The sequence below is a fragment of the Haliotis rufescens genome, unplaced genomic scaffold, assembly GCF_023055435.1.
Source record: "Haliotis rufescens isolate VD_foot unplaced genomic scaffold, xgHalRufe1.0.p SCAF_37, whole genome shotgun sequence".
NCBI classification, from domain to species: Eukaryota; Metazoa; Mollusca; class Gastropoda; order Lepetellida; family Haliotidae; genus Haliotis; species Haliotis rufescens.
This window is the reverse complement of record NW_025964079.1, coordinates 4,300,580-4,322,658: the sequence shown is the minus strand read 5'-3', so window position 1 is coordinate 4,322,658 and position 22,079 is coordinate 4,300,580. Positions and strand designations below refer to the sequence as shown.

The 22,079-nt window shown below is 37.2% G+C and overlaps 1 protein-coding gene across 3 annotated transcripts in view; it reads right to left on the bottom strand.

The window, feature by feature from the left end:
* Positions 1–21,796, bottom strand: part of LOC124144337 — a 44,426-nt gene extending 22,630 nt beyond the window's left edge. For 2 of the 3 annotated variants that reach the window (XM_046513695.2, XM_046513698.2), the window contains exon 1: positions 21,669–21,796. The gene's annotated coding sequence lies outside the window, so the exon portion shown is untranslated. Of the gene's footprint in view, positions 1–21,515; positions 21,633–21,668 lie in introns of those variants that run through there. The other variant, XM_046513696.2, reaches the window with a different exon arrangement.
* Between the last annotated feature and the right edge of the window lie 283 nt (positions 21,797–22,079).

The window sequence follows — 22,079 nt, the reverse complement described above, 5'->3', positions numbered from 1 at the left end:
GTTGTTTTCGTCAAAGTGTGCAGGCATGCGTAATGTCTCTGAATTACATTATAGTTTAAATTGCATAACAAGAAGCTTGAATAACATTGGGTGAAGTGAAAGAAACACCCTCTAACTAATGTCCCAGGAAATACATCAGTCACGGCATTGTGAGCTGCACGTTCAAAGTCCAACTAATGTGGGACACTCATTTAAAGGTATCTCTAAAGAACACCACGCTTAATAATTTAAATGTGGGACACTCATTTAAAGGTATCTCTAAAGAACACCACGCTTAATAATTTAAATGTGGGACACTCATATAAAGGCATCGGTAATCGGATTAAGTAATTACCCGCTAGAATAGGTGAAATGCACTCAGCTGAAAATGTGGCTCTACCGGCAATAGCCATTTCTGAAATGTGGCTCTCCCGGCTAGACACCATTATTCTCACAACACCATGTTCATACATTCTCGTTCTTCCAAGTTCACCAAAGTTCATTTGTATCCTATTTTCAAAGTATATTTACAAAATTTAGTATGACTTTTGGGATTTGTATAATTTCAATGCTTTTTCTTACTTCTGTACACCATATTTCCGCACCATATAGCAAAATGGCTAAAATTTTACAATCAAATATTTTAAAGTATGTATCAACGTTTACGTCTGGATATTTTACCATCATTCTTTTAATTGGCACTAGAGCCTTGTTTGCCTGTTTAGCTAAAGTAACACATGCTTGAGTAAACATATTTCTACATGAAATTAGAATACCAAGATATTTGTAGTATGACACCACTTCAAGCTGTTCACCATTAATAAACCATTCCTCATGTTGTGATAGAGGCCCTCCATTTTTAAATACCATAACTTTACTCTTATGAATATTTACTGTTAGTCCCCATTTATAGCAGTATCTTTCTAAACTAGTTATTTTGTTTTGCAGCTTTATAATAAAATCAGCAAGTATGGACATATCATCTGCAAATAAGAGCAAAAATATTTCATCAATATCACAATCAATGAAGATACCACGAGTGTCATCACTCTTCATAACATTACTAGTTCGTCTACTTACATAAAAAACAGTAGCGGTGAAAGCATACATCCTTGTCTAACACCGCATGAGGTGTCAAATAAATCAGTTAAATGTAAAGAACTTAGCTTCACAGCAGCTTTAACGTTGCTATACATACATTTAAGTACATTAAATACATTTCCATGGATGCACTGTGTCAAACCTAAATACAGTAGTTTTGTCCTTTCAACCATATCAAAAGCTTTCTTAAAATCAATGAACAAACAGTAAAATTTACCTCCTTTTTTCCTTAAATATTTATGTGCCAGTGAATGGAGAACAAATATATTATCGATAGTGGAATGACCCTCTATAAAACCAAACTGTGATTCGGATATGCAATTTTGAAGTTCAAACCAAAGAGTAAGTCTTTTATGAATTACTGATGTAAAGATTTTCCCCATAATATTTAGGAGGGTGATACCTCTATAATTACTTGGGTCAGTTCTACGTCCTTGCTTAAAGAGAGTGGAAATAAGCCCATTTTTCCAAGCCTGTGGAAAATATCCCTTCTTTAATACTTCATTAATAAGTATTAATAAATAAGGCATTATGATATTACAAGATTCTTTAAATATTTCAGGCGGGAGACCATCAATTCCTGGAGATTTCCGAGTTTTCAATTTTTTCAATGCATGTTTAATTTCTTCTTCAGTTATTACACCTCCTATTAAGTCATCACACTGTGCACATTTCTCACAATTAGCAAAATTGTGATCTAAAATGTAATTCTTGACATATTCGTTAAACACAGCATCTGATTCTATCTCTGGATTTAAAAGTCTCTTAAAATAGGTCAGCCATTCTTCTCCTGATATTTCTGGCCTTAATTGTTGGTAAGATCCACACAATTTTTTAATTAGTTTCCAGAATATTTTACAATCTTGTCTTGGGCTGCTTTAGAAATATCCTCCATAATCTTATTCTCAAAGTCCTTTTTCTTCTGTTTGCACAAACTTCTAAAATGATTCTTCAATGATATATATTCTGTATAATATTCAGTATTATTTGTCTTTCTAAAAAGGTTTAACGTTTTATATTTGTTCTTTTTAGCACTGTGACAGCTCTTGTCGAACCATTGTAGTTGCTGGTTACTTATCTTGGTTCTTTTTCCAGTAGTAGAATGAAAACCTGTCTTGACAAGCGATTCACTAACAGCTAATTGTAATTGTTCAACACTGTAATCAATATCATGTTCAACTGCCTTTTTGAATGTCTCTATATTAAAAGATTGTTCATTACTAAGGTGGTTGAGGAATGCATCGCGTCTACAGTTCTCCCACACAAAGCGCGTCAGGTCATGTTGTTCGCACTGTGTTGCACCTGCTGCGTCGTGCTGGTTTATTGACATGACATTTTCATTTGGTACAGATATAACAGCGTTCACGGGCAAGTGATCTGAATGCGTTTCGCTCAGCACATGAAAAGATTCAACATAAATAGAGGTTATCACGCGAGTGTGTTTGGGGATGGTAAATATCCTGCATTAGGAATAAACATTGTATTTAGCGAGCCTTGGCGAGCTAAATACATAGTGTTTATTCCTAATACAGGATATTTACCATCCCTAAACACACAAGCGTGATAACCTCTTTATCATATAATGTCATTCTTTAATTCTGTGCTTCAAAATCGCTTTCCCTCTCTCACAAACATTACCGAAACATTGCGAGTTTTCCTGGAATGCGCGCATTAATATTTATTACGTCACAGGGTGAGTGATGTGTCAGTCGGACAGTGACAGTAGCCAATATAGTTCCAACTGAAATCTGTTTCTTATACAGTGGCGAAGCAGCATATACGCAAAACAACAATTGTTTTTAATTGCCTTTCGCGGCAATCCATCGGTCTGTCCGCTAGAGTAACTGCCCTTTGTCAAAGGGAAGCTACTCTAACCCTAGTCTATGAGACGTCACGGCCACGGTCAGACGTTGTTGACAGTCGGTCTGTCCTGTCATTACAATAAGAAGTGTAGTCAGATGTACACACAGCGACAAAACGAAACAAGGTAACAATTCAAACATATTTCCGCCAAATCCAACTATTTTAATTTGTGGAGGAGGTTTCAAGCCGCAGAGGTCTACAAGCACAGATATGGCTACTGATCCCGCTTGGCTAGGCCTCGTGCCCTCGCCAAATTGTTTCGAAATTTATATCTCCAAAGTTGACAAAACTTATAAAATGCCTTAGCTACGTCACAGTTAGACACCGATTTTCAGTATATTAGACTGTTCTTTTGATAATGATAGCAATTATCCCTGTAGTTTATCCAGATTCCCGATGGTTAATTCTGACTCGATCGCCGAATGACAAGGGCGACGCCATGTTTGTTTATAAACAGTGAAAGTAGTCCCTACTTGACCTTTGATATTTGCATCTCTGTCCGCATATGACCCCAACGGATATCGTTTTTATCCGTTGGCTTTATCCTGCCGAGAAACCTACCCATTATATGATAACTAAAGATATCGGGTGACACTACACAGTAATTGATGACACTACAGCCCTGAGAACCTACGAAAGTGAATTCGCCACACTCGTCTCCATGTTTTCTGACCTTTGTCACGTGCATATCAAACTGACAACACAAAACTATCAATGATCGACCATAGCTATTAACAATATAATCCTTTGATGATCGAATAATATTAAAGGAATCGACAGGTTTTTATCCATATACATCAATGTATTATGTGTCAGTTTTCGTCACGATATGGCTGAAATAACGCCGATGTGGCGTTTCATTTTAACTCACTCACACTAACTCATTTTGTATTTTATATGAAATAAAAACATAACATAAACATAAACATGGACATACATACATACATACATACATACATACATACATACATACATACATACATACATACATACACACACACACTCACACACACACACACACACACACACACACACACACACACACACTACATACATACATACATACATACATACATACATACATACATACATACATACATACATACATTGAATATATAAGTTTGATGAACCGCGGTACTTCATATGTATACGGTTCTATTTTAAATTACAGCGCTCCATTATGAAAACAAATTGTTTTAACGCCGCTCTCAGCTGTATTCCAGTGATACATGACGGCGGTCTGTTGTATAAGAAATAAATGCAAATTGAATCTTGAATCTTGAAAGTTGTAACTTTTCCGCAAATAAGTATCACCTGCAGTATACAGTATATTAACTGCAATATACACTATACAACATGCAGTATACAGTGTCATGGGCGGATACAGAGATTTAATTTCGTATTGTGAATTAAATAAACTGAAATATGATAGTAAAAACAAATTATTTTAATCTGTTCGTCTGAGTAGGTAACGAGAGATCTAGGCAACTCACTAACGTAACCTTATGTGAAAAATCAATTATTCAATGTTTAGGGGTTTTAACATGTACATGGAATGACAGACAAGAAAACAACGTAATAATTTAATATGAATCAAATTATGTTAAATATATAGAAAATATAAGTTTAATTTCTCATTGTTGGAAGGTGTTTAATAATAGTTTTTGTTTGATTGTTTGTTGTTAAACGCATCACTCAGCAATATACCAGCTATATGACGGTGGTTCGTAAATTATCCAGTCTGGACCAGACAATCCAGTTATTATCATCAAGAGCACCGATCTACGCAATTGAGCCTGACCACCCGATTATGTTAGTCGCCTTCGTACAAGCATGGGTTGTTGAAGGCATATTCTAACCCGGATCTTCACGGGTATTTTCTTTAATAATAAGGTACAATGAAATTCTGAATATGTCCAGAATAAGGGTGTATAAGTAGATTGATAATATGTCCATACACGTCAATTAAATGGGTTAGACTGCATATGGTTCAATGATTGATATTTGATATTCATAATAACTCCACAAAAACTACACTATGGCGACAAAACGGTACCAGCATCACAGATACCAAAAATACACCTTTGAGCATGAGATGCATACAATTACTTTAAAATTAAAACATCTAAATAGAAAATTAGAAGGATTAAAAATATACACTTCCGACATTTTTCGTATTTTTTTTCTCTTTGAGAGAGAAGTAGTGACTGGTGCAAACAGGTTTTCCCTTCAGCCCAGGCCTTACTGCAATGCTATAGCCCCAAATGAAACAAGCCTAGATGTTCAACAGGTTCAGGCTGAAATTTCCATCCCACTGGGGCTCCTTTCAAATTTAAATATAGTTTCCCGTTTTAACCAAAATAATATATTTTCAGAGACTAACCGTTAGTTTAACCGTGAAGTACAACTATCCAAAAGATCCCATGCATGTCTATATTTCTTCAGACAGACTCTCCATGTTCCTATCGAGATATATCAAAAGACAAATGAATTAAATATAACAGCACTGGTGCATAGGCTATATGCGCATGTCAGCGTCCATCCTACAATATCCTTTTGCGCAAAATACATATTATATACTGATGAATTCACGTAGTAATACTACGCAAATATATGTCCAGATGTATACATCAGTATCATCTCGTGATCTTTATTCGCGCTTTTAGCTCTATTTCTATAGGAGATTATGGGGTGTTACATCACACCAGGAAGCCAGGTTCAAATTCAAGTTATAATTTCATGGTCCGTCTTGTATGTTGGAAACCAATATCGCCATATGGCTGAATATTGCTAAACGTGGTATTAACCCGATTACTCACATAATTATTCCATTTTCTTCATGCACGTTCTACAATCATCTGCGATCACTATCTTTTAGGAGGCATATCTATATTCATCCAAATGTCCATTTATATATGTCCACATATATATGTTTTGAGCAAGTCTTACACTCTTCCTTAAAGATAATGCAAAGCATTTCCTCTGTATATATTGTAAATATCGTTTAAATGTCAACACTGATGCAGCGAACGTACCACAGATCTGATGCTACAATAACATCTAATATCTGAAATGAACATATTTTACAGATTTTTTTTTTGTTAAACAATAGTTATAAAATATAATAAAAAGGAGCCAAGAGACTTTCTTCGTTTTGCCAAATATTGGGGTGGATTGGACATATTTGTTTCGAGGTCTGTATGACAGACAAACCTGTTGCCTTTAAGTATAAAGATAAGTAAGTATAGCTGTTGTATACATTCAAATATGTTGAAAAATATTGAAAGATGAGTGGAAACTATTTATGTCATTATTTCAAATTAGAATGATAGCACATCAGGAAAGCATGGCACTTTAATATACGTATCTTGTTAACCCAATAGTATTTTTCAGTAAGAGCAGCATGCATATCGAGAGTATAGGTTTGGTGCGTGACTTATCACATTACTTTCAGAAAGTGTGCATATTCTGTTTATCGCCAATAAATGACATAAGACGATTCATACGGGTAAATACGATTTACTTCAGAACAAGTATAGATTACTTAAGGTTGGGGGGAAAATGTATGACATTGTGATTAACAGAACTTTGGGCGGGTTTAAAGGATTTGGGTCTGGCTTGGGCTTTGTGTTGGACGTGTACGGCATTTCCAGGTTTGACATATCAATGACCAAAATGATGTCTGATGCAATTCTCTGCCTTTTCGGGCGAACAATTCCCTTGCCTTTGCATGTGTTTGTGGCGGGTGCCAGCAGTGGATTGGGATGAGCTCGCGTTTTTGCGAGCACCCAGTGTCATCATTTTTTATGGTGAATCATGAAACATGCTCCTGGTCTTGTCGTAATCGTGCAGTTGGCGCTACTTTTGGCAACGGTTTCTTATGATAATGTAAATGCTTATGTCGCTTTTGTTGACTGATAAACATGAAAAGATATAATGTTAGTGTATATGGCAATGTAATTAAGAAACAAACGACGAGTGGGAGTTGTTTATTGTACGATAAACTACGACCACGACGCGTTTTTTTCTATATGAGATATCAACATTACGTACAGCCTCTTTAAGGGTGTTAAATTAGGAAAACGTACACGCTTTAAAATATTTACCCGTACTTAAATAATGATGACTCCTTGAATAGAATCTGACCGCGGCCATGCCAGATAAATCCATTTTATGAACAGGAGGGTTTGAATTTGGTCTTTCCCGCATATTCTCACAATTTTCTCGTCGATTATCTGTACCTTTTCTCCCAATACCAACTGTCATATCGCTATCACTTTCGGATTCGATTGTTCGGGCACTGCGTTTATCCACCTTCCCCTGCTACATCTATTGGGAACAACTCACTAGACACATATCTCTAAAAAATATGGTCAAATTAACGACGTTTTCAAGTTGCGAGTGCATGTTCGAATCTCCATAAATGACGTCATGATAGAACAATGTTTTATCTGAATAAATATCGCTTCCTTCTTTGTTCTTTGCGATTTATCGCGTAGCTATCTTTTATCATCAAATGTCAATTTCTCATTGCTTTATCATGACGTATCCGTGTCATAACCAATCATGTAGCAATAGCATACACAAATATCGTTGACTTCGACGTAGAATAGTGTCATGAAATATGATTATATTTTGGTGTGCAATATTTCTGGTTGATAAATCTAACATATTCTTACTTTTAAGAAGAGCGACTATACATTATTATATCACTTATCAGGTCTCTGTAACATTTGCAAAATAATACAAATTTAAAAATACAACTGAACCTAAATGTATGTATATTGTAATATCCTTAAGTTGCTGAGTGCGGCATTAAACAACAAACAAACAAAACATAATATCTTTAAGAATTATGTTAACAATTCCGATGCTAAAAAATAATCTCCACAATCTCCATACCTCTTTCTCTATGTTTGAACACATAATAACTTTTTTTTAATAATCTGAAGGAATAATAATGGCAATACCATCATAATAATATCACCATTATTTATGTTACTTATCCTCAAGTGAAGTAGTCCTCCACACTATACATTCAGTGAAGAAGCCCATGAACATATTAACTTTGTAACATACATTAATGGAAATTAGATGAACAGTTGAAGTTAGCAAATGATTTTATTCGTTCGAACGTCTATCAACCAATACTACATTATTGAACTGTGAGTCAACAGTGATTTTTGCAAGGCTACTGTCATAAATATCATGTCGCATTTTAGGCCAGGGTTCTATACTCGCATTAATGTGCTGACTTATTTTTGCGTTAATTTCATGATTTACAGTTTTCATGAAGAACATTTCACGTGGGACCAGCAGAGGGAATTATGACTATCGACTTGCTAATTATTTTTGATATTCATGCTAGCTCAAACGATCTATTGGTTTGATTTATGGTTATGGTATCCACAAAATAAGTAGGATCCGATTTTTTCGCGTTTTTGTTGAAATAAAAAAACTGAATTACTAAAAAACTGGACTGAGGGAGTGCCTTATTCCTCATTGTGGATGACCTGCTTGGCAATATGGGACGGGAAAACTGCAGGGGGTGAGGGCAGTTAAGTTGATTGTTCAGACAGATAAGAGAGATCATTTTACAAAAGTGAAACCAAGAGGCGAAAGCTGATACTAGGGGAGTTATACAGAACAAAGGCAGTTGTACAGCATACAAATGGCTACGTAATTCGGGTAGATAAGTAGAATGCCCGGTCAGTATGACCTTTGAGAGACTACATTTCCAGTCACTAAAATGCGTAAAACATTTTTTCACTATAAGTGAGTGAAACAAAAGACATCAGTACAGGCACACCAAGTCCCCCAACCCCAAGTCTGCAGGTATCAATACTCATACCTGCCACATCCTCAAAACCACTTAACTTACTTACACAATCATCTCACAACATGTTCGCCAACCCTCGTATCACAACGCATGCACGCGTGCACGCATGCACGCACGCACACACACACACATCGCATTCTTCTTTCCCCACCATATTCCTACATGTCATTATGTCTACGTCAGCCATCATGGATCCATGCGCATGTTTCATACATAATCCATCCTACCACCATTCCCCAACATCCATGGAACTTTAACTATATCCGCCCTCATGTATCGGTATTCGTGCTTACACACATACACCCTCCTACCATTCCCCTATATCCATCGCACTATAACTATGACTACAACCGCCTTCGTGCATCCGCACTTATGTTCACATTGCATTGCATGCATCGAATTACACGTTTAAAATATCGTAAATATTTTACAATGTGCACATATTAAATATCAGTAAATATAGAGTATTATAACGCAATAGATTTCATCCGTCAAAACATCACAGAAAGAAGGGCAGCCTGGAATTTTTACAATGGCATCTGAATGCACTAAGACGTTCAACTGGTCAGGAGGTGAGAGGTGCGGACGATTACAATAAACTTCAGTTACAGATCTCCATTACGAATATCTCAAGTGTGAATAAAGATCACAGCTTACTATGACGTGTACTGCATTCCTGTAGATTAAGCAATGTCCTTAGTTATAAAATTCATGTCTAAATGCTCATGTAGACAAAGACCCAAATGTTTATAGGCATGACCATATTATATTCTACGCAAATTTAAAAACAAAGCTAGATTGAGTCTTTGAAGGGCATTAAGAAATGGTACACATAAGGAAAAGCATTATGGATGTCGACGTCTTTATTATGAGGAACACAACGTTTCGGAGTATATACTTACTCCTTCATCAGGCGAATAAATTCAATGAGGCAGAGAACGTATATATGTACCTGTAGGAGTGAGTGAGTATGGTTTTACGCCGGTTTCAGCAATATTCCAGCAATATCACGGCGGGGGACACCACAAATGGGCTTCACATTGTACCCATGTCGGGAATCGAACCCGGGTCTTCGGCGTGACGAGCGAACGCTTAAACCACTAGGCTACCCGACTGCCCCTGGATGTGTAAGAACAACAGAAGTAAGAAGATAGCAAAGAAGCAAACGTAACAAGGGAAGGTAACAGATAATAAGCGCTGATTACCCCCGGCCGCCCGTTTGCCCATTGTCCACTGCCCATTACTAATCATTCATAAGTTAAGTTTTGGCTTTAATTTGTCCACGTCAACCATCAACGTCAATAATCAACCATCAGCGTCTATTATCTCAACCCTAAAAAGTACGAGAATATGTAGTTTACTGAGAAAGTGTTATCTAAATGTAATATGTGTTACAGTTGACCACTTTCTTAATGGCACTGTGGGTTCAAAGCTTTCGGCAGCCGTGCCATTTTCACATGTCAGAGGGGTACACAAAGTACGTGATCTGTACTAACAGTTGTCGGACTTTTATTTTTGGTTCGGTGGCTGGGTTAGATCGCTGACTTTGGGTGCTGGCGATTGGGTGCCTCAATCACAGTGTGGGTTCAAATCCCGGACGGGACTCAACCCCCAAAAGTACGAGAATCTGTACTTTACTAAGAAAGTGTTATCTCAATTATAACATTTGTTGTCAAGAAAGCACAATACATGTATATTCGGCTTTGGATAGGTAATAATATCACAGACATTTACGGATATTGATGACAACTTTGAGGAGCTTCGTAACGCACGTCTTCTCAATTCAGGGAATGGTAAATCAAAATGTGTGTGTGTGTGTGTGTGTGTGTGTGTGTGTGTGTGTGTGTGTTTGTGTTTGTGTGTGTGTGTGTGTGTGTGTGTGTGTGTGTGTGTGTGTGTGTGTGTGTGTGTGTGTGTGTAAATGTTGGCCTGTTGGATATTACATAAAACATTCATCTTGAGCGGGATGGAAGTTCGAGTTGGATAAGCATGTTAACTACGATCTTCTTAAGGTAGAGAATGCCGCGCATGAATGTATTAATGAGATTCCCAGGTAGTTGGGGCCTTTTCGTCACCAGGAATAACCTCAGTGGGGACTTAAATGGGGACAGGGTGTACACAATGTGCTACCTGGTAGATTGTGTGTCATCAAACCGGACAACGTTGGTCTTTAACTTGGATGCAACGAGAAAACATTTCAGCGCGTTTGAAGCCACTTAGAATGCCCCCTGCAGAGTTGGACGAACATTCTGCGGTAGCGCTGCTGAGTTGACCAGAAGCTATCAGCAGTATTTCCTGTCCAGGTTAGTTAGGTCCGTTGTGTATGTTTGTGTGCGTGCGTGTGTGAAAGTCAAGATTGACAACTGCCCTATAATTATGTATGACAGGCTTGTCGGGTATTGCTATATGTATGTGTGAAAACAAAGTTATTTAAATGAAGAGCAAAACTGAATAAAGTTACCAATAAACGTGTATAAGTGTTATATCATCACTGCAAAAATAATGAGTGTTTGTCTTTAGTATTAACATTCAAATACGTTATATCTGTATTAGCGATATTGTATACGTTCCACCGGTGAGTAAGCGTTAGCCTAGCTATCTCGTAGCATAAATGTTGAAAGAAATTGTATTTTTGATGACATCTCGATGCAGTTTTTACGATGCATCACGTCTGCACTAGCGTTTGATAACAGTCGTTTGTTTGGGTGTTTCAGTAGCTTAAATCGCTGCTCTTGATATTGTTGATTTAACTTTGATACCATGAACAATATAATGATATATGAGAGGATGACTTTAAAACGGTAACATGCGTTAATGTATATCTGATAAATAGATTGGATGATATAAATAGAACAATGTGTAGTACGTCCAGATTAGCGTATAGGCAATATTTAATAGTTATATTCAACTCCCGCTTTAAGTCTTTTTTGCTGACTTAAAAATAAATGCAAGAACGTAATCGGCCGGCAAACAATGTATAATTCTGATCCACTTCGATATGACAATATAGCATACAATAAGCTTTCGGGTCCCGTTTGGATCGGTTTGGGTGGAATCCTAGATTGCTAAAGAATAGGTTCATCTCGGAATCTCCCATATCACTGGGGATCCTCTTCAATTTAAATGGAGTTACTTGTTTCTTTCAAAACTTTACAGTTTTAGAGACTAAGCATAAGTCTGTAAAGTGAGTGAGTGAGTATGGTTTTACGCCGCTTTTAGCAATATTCCAGCAATATCACGGCGGGGGACACCAGAAATTGGCTTCACATTGTACCCATGTCGGGAATCGAACCCAGGTCTTCGGCGTGACGAGCGAACGCTTTAACCACTAGGCTACCCGACCGCCCCAAGTCTGAATAGACATCACCAGTTTGGAATTGTACGATTCCGAACTTATCACGAGACTGTGTTTATGAATCATTGTCAAATAGTGGTGACATTAAATTTAGGAAACAATACGCGAAATCGCGCATGCACAGGACGGAAAATTTGGACAAGGCATTACGTAATCCGCATGCGCAGAACGATTGATTTCAGTACTTCCGCTAAGCGCTTCGAGTGCAGCGACAAACTCGGGCCTGTAATCTAACACGCGAGACTTGACCAATGAAATCTGAGAAGTAGAAATACCGGTAGACGCTGTTGCTTGATTGACATTGTCAATCAAGAAAGGGAGGAGCTTGATGATATCGTTCTCTCCCAGTAAATTCCGATGTCAAATAACGACGTTATTTGGACGGAAAAACGATGGTTTGAAAACGTCCAAAAACGTCGTTTTTCCGTCCAAAGACCATATACGGAAAAAACGACGTTTTCGTGTTTGCAGTGTAAATCACGACTCAATCTTGCTCATTTGCCAGAATTCCAGTCAGCTTTGAAGATTTATCCACTCAGAAAAAGGGTTAAAACCTACAATGAAAAATGACAAAGTAACCTTCAGTTTGTGACATAACGGTAAGGCGGAACATTGTATTTTTTTATAATACATTGTCGCCATTTGAATTTGTGGAATCTTTGACTGAACAATGAAACACTAAAATTCCCAAATAGCTAGACAATAGTCTCGGTCGGTTATCCATGGATTACTAGAAAGACCGAGTATTGGAAACACTAGTTACTAAGTACATGTAGCTAGACAATAACGAGAAGGTCGGTTATCCATGGATTACTAGAAAGACCGAGTATTGGAAACATTAGTTACTAAGTACATGTAGCTAGACAATAACGAGAAGGTCGGTTATCCATGGATTACTAGAAAGACCGAGTATTGGAAACACTAGTTATTAAGTAGCTAGACAATAACGAGAAGGTCGGTTATCCATGGATTACTAGAAAGACCGAGTATTGGAAACTCTAGTTACTAAGTACATGTAGCTAGACAATAACGAGAAGGTCGGTTATCCATTGATTACTAGAAAGACCGAGTATTGGAAACACTAGTTACTAAGTAGCTAGACAATAACGAGAAGGTCGGTTATCCATGGATTACTAGTCAGACCGAGTATTGGAAACACTAGTTATTAAGTAGCTAGACAATAACGAGAAGGTCGGTTATCCATGGATTACTAGAAAGACCGAGTATTGGAAACACTAGTTACTAAGTAGCTAGACAATAACGAGAAGGTCGGTTATCCTTGGATTACTAGAAAGACCGAGTATTGGAAACACTAGTTACTAAGTACATGTAGCTAGACAATAACGAGAAGGTCGGTTATCCATGGATTACTAGAAAGACCGAGTATTGGAAACACTAGTTACTAAGTAGCTAGACAAAAACGAGAAGGTCGGTTATCCATGGATTACTAGAAAGACCGAGTATTGGAAACACTAGTTACTAAGTACATGTAGCTAGACAATAACGAGAAGGTCGGTTATCCATGGATTACTAGAAAGACCGAGTTTTGGAAACACTAGTTACTAAGTAGTTAGACAATAACGAGAAGGTCGGTTATCCATGGATTACTAGAAAGACCGAGTTTTGGAAACACTAGTTACTAAATAGCTAGACAATAACGAGAAGGTCGGTTATCCATGGATTACTAGAAAGACCGAGTATTGGAAACTCTAGTTACTAAGTAGCTAGACAATAACGAGAAGGTCGGTTATCCATGGATTACTAGAAAGACCGAGTATTGGAAACACTAGTTATTAAGTAGCTAGACAATAACGAAAAGGTCGGTTATCCATGGATTACTAGAAAGACCGAGTATTGGAAACTCTAGTTACTAAGTACATGTAGCTAGACAATAACGAGAAGGTCGGTTATCCATGGATTACTAGAAAGACCGAGTATTGGAAACACTAGTTACTAAATAGCTAGACAATAACGAGAAGGTCGGTTATCCATGGATTACTAGAAAGACCGAGTATTGGAAACACTAGTTATTAAGTAGCTAGACAATAACGAGAAGGTCGGTTATCCATGGATTACTAGAAAGACCGAGTATTGGAAACTCTAGTTACTAAGTAGTTAGACAATAACGAGAAGGTCGGTTATCCATGGATTACTAGAAAGACCGAGTATTGGAAACACTAGTTACTAAGTACATGTAGCTAGACAATAACGAGAAGGTCGGTTATCCATGGATTACTAGTCAGACCGAGTATTGGAAACACTAGTTATTAAGTAGCTAGAAAATAACGAGAAGGTCGGTTATCCATGGATTACTAGAAAGACCGAGTATTGGAAACACTAGTTACTAAGTAGCTAGACAATAACGAGAAGGTCGGTTATCCATGGATTACTAGAAAGACCGAGTATTGGAAACTCTAGTTACTAAGTAGTTAGACAATAACGAGAAGGTCGGTTATCCATGGATTACTAGAAAGACCGAGTATTGGAAACACTAGTTACTAAGTAGTTAGACAATAACGAGAAGGTTGGTTATCCATGGATTACTAGAAAGACCGAGTATTGGAAACACTAGTTACTAAGTACATGTAGCTAGACAATAACGAGAAGGTCGGTTATCCATGGATTACTAGAAAGACCGAGTATTGGAAACACTAGTTACTAAGTAGCTAGACAATAACGAGAAGGTCGGTTATCCATGGATTACTAGAAAGACCGAGTATTGGAAACATTAGTTACTAAGTACATGTAGCTAGACAATAACGAGAAGGTCGGTTATCCATGGATTACTAGAAAGACCGAGTATTGGAAACTCTAGTTACTAAGTAGCTAGACAATAACGAGAAGGTCGGTTATCCATGGATTACTAGAAAGACCGAGTATTGGAAACACCAGTTACTAAGTACATGTAGCTAGACAATAACGAGAAGGTCGGTTATCCATGGATCACTAGAAAGACCGAGTATTGGAAACACTAGTTACTAAGTAGTTAGACAATAACGAGAAGGTCGGTTATCCATGGATTACTAGAAAGACCGAGTATTGGAAACACTAGTTACTAAGTAGCTAGACAATAACGAGAAGGTCGGTTATCCTTGGATTACTAGAAAGACCGAGTATTGGAAACTCTAGTTACTAAGTAGCTAGACAATAACGAGAAGGTTGGTTATCCATGGATTACTAGAAAGACCGAGTATTGGAAACACTAGTTATTAAGTAGCTAGACAATGACGAGAAGGTCGGTTATCCATGGATTACTAGAAAGACCGAGTATTGGAAACTCTAGTTACTAAGTACATGTAGCTAGACAATAACGAGAAGGTCGGTTATCCATGGATTACTAGAAAGACCGAGTATTGGAAACACTAGTTACTAAATACCTAGACAATAACGAGAAGGTCGGTTATCCATGGATTACTAGAAAGACCGAGTATTGGAAACTCTAGTTACTAAGTAGCTAGACAATAACGAGAAGGTCGGTTATCCATGGATTACTAGTCAGACCGAGTATTGGAAACACTAGTTATTAAGTAGCTAGAAAATAACGAGAAGGTCGGTTATCCATGGATTACTAGAAAGACCGAGTATTGGAAACACTAGTTACTAAGTAGCTAGACAATAACGAGAAGGTCGGTTATCCATGGATTACTAGAAAGACCGAGTATTGGAAACACTAGTTACTAAGTACATGTAGCTAGACAATAACGAGAAGGTTGGTTATCCATGGATTACTAGAAAGACCGAGTATTGGAAACTCTAGTTACTAAGTACATGTAGCTAGACAATAACGAGAAGGTCGGTTATCCATGGATTACTAGAAAGACCGAGTATTGGAAACACTAGTTACTAAGTAGCTAGACAATAACGAGAGGGTCGGTTATCCACGGATTGCTAAAAAACGGAGCATTACAAAACACGAACAGCAAACTAACTACTATATCCATACTGAAGATGTTAGTATCAAAAGTATCATTAAGGATATGCCACAACCTATGTACAATTACTGAGGAGGCAAAATAATCATAAATGAATGAGAACTATCTCTGAGTGTACATATAAATTCCCAAAATGTTTGAAAATCATAGTGACAAATACATTTTCAATACAAGAATAAGCTATCGAACATATAAGAGAAAACATACAGCAAGTCAAAACATGGTTTAAGAGAGCCATTCGATCACAAGAGAATGAAATATTTGGGCCACTAATTCCCTAATACGGAATGTACCGACACTGTACAACGACGATCGCCGAACTTTGCCGAGCGGTGCCGGAAATAAAGCTGGGGAGCACAGCGTGACAAGGTAATATAAGTATTTATTGCATGACAAGGTAAGTATTAAAGCCTGACGCCGCGCATCAGTACTCCTGTTCAGTTCTTTATATTCACCCAAACCACTCAGAGATGTACACGGTGCAATTCATTAAATATATGTATGCTACTCAACAATTTGCTAAGGGACACATTTTTGACAAAATATGACTAATAAGGATAAAAGAGTGTTTGGGAAGCACATATATATACGGCAGTATGATAATACAAACTTGATACTAATGGAATAACAATATGACAGTTGGCAAGTAAGCACAATTTTAACTGGACAGTGGTAGAAAAATAACATATTCATCTATTATTCTTTTTTAACTATCATTAGTTGTAAATAAGCATTAGGTGTAATCAAAAAAAGGATTTATATAACAGTGTGTTGGTAAGAACACATTTCTTTCATTTTTTAAACAAGTACTCTCAAAATATTCATCGCCCACTGAGCCCGAGTCTGTCAGTGAAAGGAACATTCTGCCAACTACCCATTTCGACGGGAAAGATGGTATTACTTGTACGAATTTGTAATATAAGTTCGGATATTTTACGTGGTAACAATGTTTATTTTCAAAAGAAAAAACATGTTTAGTACATGTGTATACAATGGTTCATTCTATTATTATTAAATTTTCGTTGTGTTCATTGAAGTTCCTGTACACTGACTGTGTATGCGTGTCAAGTTATGGGCATAAATTAAACGATCACCTGATTCATGTCACGCCACAGTATGTATTCCTACACCTGGAATGTTTATCAATGTCATTTTTGTCTGTTTTGGTATGTACAACTGTTTTGGGTTCAACTAATGTAGATAAAACATGTTTTACGTTGTTGAATTTAATTATAAGCATTGACTGACGTGTATTTTTTGTCATTTCATTGAGGTATGAATCGAAAAACCGACGTGCAAACTTTTGTAAGAATCCGCTACATCTGACACAGAACTACATGAGCAAACTCATCATAGGCAGTATTCAAATCCTGTTGGGTTTTATTCGAAGTCTCTAGTTTCCTGATAATCTCCCGTGTCTGCAATACATTCCCCCGATGACATATACAGTTCATGTAAAGCCGTAGTGTCGAACTTGGTAGAGGTATTAGAGTTTCCAGAAGATACATTGTCATTTCCTTCTGCAGTACCTTGTGCTGGCCATGGTATGTATAGATCGACAGTCTATCTACGTGATGCGTGGTCTAGCTTAGGAATAACTGTAGGATCAATGCCACCTATCACAACCTGCAATTGTAGCCAAATCATTGGGTCCAGTTATCTGAAAATCACTAAAACAGTCCAAAGAATCATAGGCACTTAAACAATAACCCACAGCTGACATCCCTCTGTTTGATATAAAGGTGAAATCATTGCACATATATTTCTTCGTCCATAATTTGAATTAATAACACAAATCAGTAAATAATCAACAATGTGAATTTATAACATTGTCTAGTATAATGTTCCTTTGGGGCAGATTATCCACTCCTACATAATCCAACAGATTGCCACACAGGCTATTTAAAGGCGCGACAGATCATGTTCGGAAAGATCAAACAAACCGTGACATTAACGTAACGTGGCCGTGAGAAACACCTTGTTGTATTAACCAACTTAAGTACATCAGTGTCCCTTTACATTTCTACACAATATCATATGCCACAAGCTGAACTCTGGAATACGCTATAAATACACGTTACGCTCTGCATTCAACACGGGTAAAAGTCATTCATAGCTGATGTGAATTTGATGATGGTTCAAGTACATTAGGGAATATAGTTTTAAGCATATGCACATTAAAGTTTTCACTTCGACAGTTACGTATTGTGTAGGGGGGTATCTGGTGCAGTTGTAAGGCTTTCACGGAGATGTTACTGTCTAACCCCCTCAGCCACCGAGGCTTCCACAAAAAAGAAAATCCGGCAACTGGTAGTCTGGAGAAAGCAAATTAATCGCTGCATCAGTTCGAAGCGCATGCGCACTCTTCCAAAATGGCGGCGCAACTACCGCTTCGTTGCCTTGACGAGCTGATGAAATTTATGACTACTTTGAAGATGTGGAGCAGACTGGGGATGATGGGGTGTTAGCTGCCTTTGTTCATTTCCTCGTTGATCCAGTCAAGAATTTCTTGTTCCGGTGTCAAAGTCAGACGCCATTTTGGTTTGAGAACTAAGCGACCTCAGCCAGCGATTCTTTCGCTTGCAAGCGGCTGAAAGTTAGCGCACTGTTGTAAGGCGAATCGCTGTACATCGCTTGCAAGCGATTCGCGCTTTGCAATGCACCCCTAGATCACGTACTTTGTGTACCCCTATGACAAGTGTAAATTGGCACAGCTCCCATAGATGAAAGCTATGAATACACAATGCCATTATTTGGTTAAAAGTAACAAGTTTTATATTTGCACAATGCCATTTAGATACTGCTTAGATAAGCGGATACTGCTTTTGAAAATGAACTTACCCCCTAAGAAATCAGAGTTCGAGCATCAAGCTCTTGATGCACAATGTAACTTGGATGTAGACTAAACTTGAACTGATGATGGCGGGTGCAAAAAATGACGTAATAGTGTGACGTCATTCCGACGTCATTTCACCAGACAACAAGGCATTTTGTCACAACATTTAAAACTTGCTTTCGAAACGTTTGTGTGATATCAGGTTTTACAAACGTATTAAGGACATGTTAAAAACATTTATTTTTTGTTTTTAAAAAACGTTTTATGACATTTTAATAACTAATCATGAAAAATAAATAAATGTGAGATAATGCGTCTTTTACCATATATCTATATTTATTCACTTCTCAACGGTCTCTCTCACGCCCTCGCAAAATATACGCGACTAAATGTAATTGCCTGTGACACTATCTGTGATCAGCAACAAACAGATCATGTGAAGTTTTGTCTTACTCATATCTGCTATATTTTGCTTTAGACATTTAGTCTACAGATTAAACTGTAACTGTTGTGAAAATGTTCTATTACTGTATTACCAATCCACAGCATTATGAAAACGGAGTGTGCTGGCTGTGCTAGTGTCCAACTATAGGCTGTTGGGGTCGTAATTCGGTACTCACTTTAATACATGGCGATAACATTTCATGAAAATATGTTCTGGCATAACATTTCTGCAATGTGTTGAAAACATTGCAATAACATGTTATGAAAGTAACAGTATCGCCTATGTTACAGCATGATGTTCTTGAATAACATTTTATAAACATTTCAATAACATTTCTGCAACGTGTTGAAAACATTGTAATAACATGTCATGAAATAGTTTCGCCTATGTTATGGCATGGTGTTCTTGAAAAACATTTTAAAAACATTTCAATAACATTTTGAATAATCATAAATCATTTACACCTTATTCGGATGATTTTACATATGTGTACACAATGTATTTAAATCATGATGATAACATTTCATTAAATATGTTCTGACATAACATTTCTGCAACGTGTTGAAAGCATTGTAATAGCATGTTATGAAAACGTTAGGCAATGTTATAGCATGATGTTCTTGAATAACATTTTGAAAACATTTCAATAACATTTTGAATAGTTGTAAAACATTTCTATTACGTTAATAAAATGATTTGACGAAAATGTTTTTTGAAAAACTGCAATGAAACCTTTTGAAAATGTTTTGAAAATGTTATGTGTTAGCTGGGATGTTCATACGAATCAAAAGTGATTCCAGTATTTTTGTCTGTGTTTTCCTCCTATGCATTAATAAATTATGTTCTACACATATATGTTCACGTAGATATTTGCTACGATTACTGCCGTTTTGAACTATGATAATATGGCACTTCCATAAAAGTCAACCAAAGCTTATTCTATTGTTGTTAATTCCTACAATAAAATCACGAATTATTACGATTACAATAGGTATATGCTGGTGGTGACCTCGTAATCACCCAGTCAAATGCTAGAATAATCAAAAGTACAGTAACGGGTAGGCAAAATAGAATATGCAAGTTACAAAAACGTATTTCCAAAACATGCCACGACAACATTTTGTAATTTTTCAACATAAAACATTACTTCATAGGATGTTATAATAATCCTCTGAATATGTGAAAACATCATGTCAGATTTCCGAGGAGAAGAGATTGCTTTGATGGATGTCTATTACCTCCTGAAAGGCATCTTGGTCATGAAGAACATGTTTTGTAAGAGTGATCTTCCTTCGTTCAGTAGATATTGAGAAGAAGATATATTTAATTTCAGTTCTAACAGACGGACGGGCGGACGTCGACATCATGGTGAGCTATTAAAGGTTGGCCGCGTTCCCTCTGCATCCCCACACCCCGTGACCTATCCAAATGTCAACACCCCTGAGATTGCCAGTACAATGTCTCTGCACATCACCTCGTGCAAACATGTCGCTTAAAAACACGCCTTGTGCAAACGTCTAACCCAATAGTGACCAACAAAGGCCATAGTGTTGACATTTGTCAGGCAGATGGATATGACAGTACAAATTCCATCGGTTCGAACATGTTCAGCGGTTCGCATGAAGTTTCTTGAAAATGTTGATGGCTAAAGATCATGGCTATATATGTATGCCATTTATCAACACCCGTTCAATTATACTCTATACTGGCTTCTAACTGAAGACACGACGAGGTGAGGTCGACATAACTTTACTGACTGTAAGTTTGTTTTCGTGTTCCAGTACGGGGTCATATCAGGTGACGATATCAGAGCAGAGGAAGCAAGTAAAAGTGTAGACGATTAACTATGACCATAAGATAGTTACAGAACGTTTCATAACATTACTGATTTTTTTATTTATTTCAATATGAGTATACAACTATATGAACAAGTGATAAAACGTTTCGATATGGAATTAGATCAGAAACTGGTTCTATATTATTTTCCAGGTGTATATGACTAGTATTGTCGATCGTCAGTTGTTAGATCCTGTCCTAAATAAAATTCATACATTATTTCAGACAGTGTCTCCTTGCCAGTGTTACAGGTGACCAGGGCCCATTCTACGAAGGGATCGTAATGCTAAGGTGATCATAATTCCCATACCGTGGCGGCATATACTTACATCAGACGTTGCACTACGATCGCTTTTTGGAACATGGTCATGAACAGAAAATCCAGCACGAATTCACCCTCCACATAATTATATAATTGTAAATCAAGTGAAAAATAAGTCACTATGCAGGATGCAGGATGTAAGTCTACGTTTCAGGCCTACCTTATGTCTGCAACAATTTAGTCGGGTGCAGGAACACAGTATCCACATAACTCAACTTTACCCGGACAAGTGTTTCACAAGACATGGTGCGTATCCGGGTCAGGCTGAAATAAAGTTATGGGAGCCTGTATTGAACAAAATACAACGTAAGGTCGCCTTTTCTGTGAACTGCAAGTTATTATACAGTGTCTGAGTGGGGTATTCATGTTGAACTCCGTCATTATATCTCAGTGAGCTAGCACTAGAAATCTACCATCATTTGTATTGACAGATAGAAGAATTTCTTGATTTGCTTCAGAGGATTGGCTACGCCTAAATGTTTATGCTTTTCAATTTCTTTTACAATGATTCCATCCTTTAGGAGATATGGTTTATTTAACGGTACCGTTTTGCGGGAGAATACAATACTTT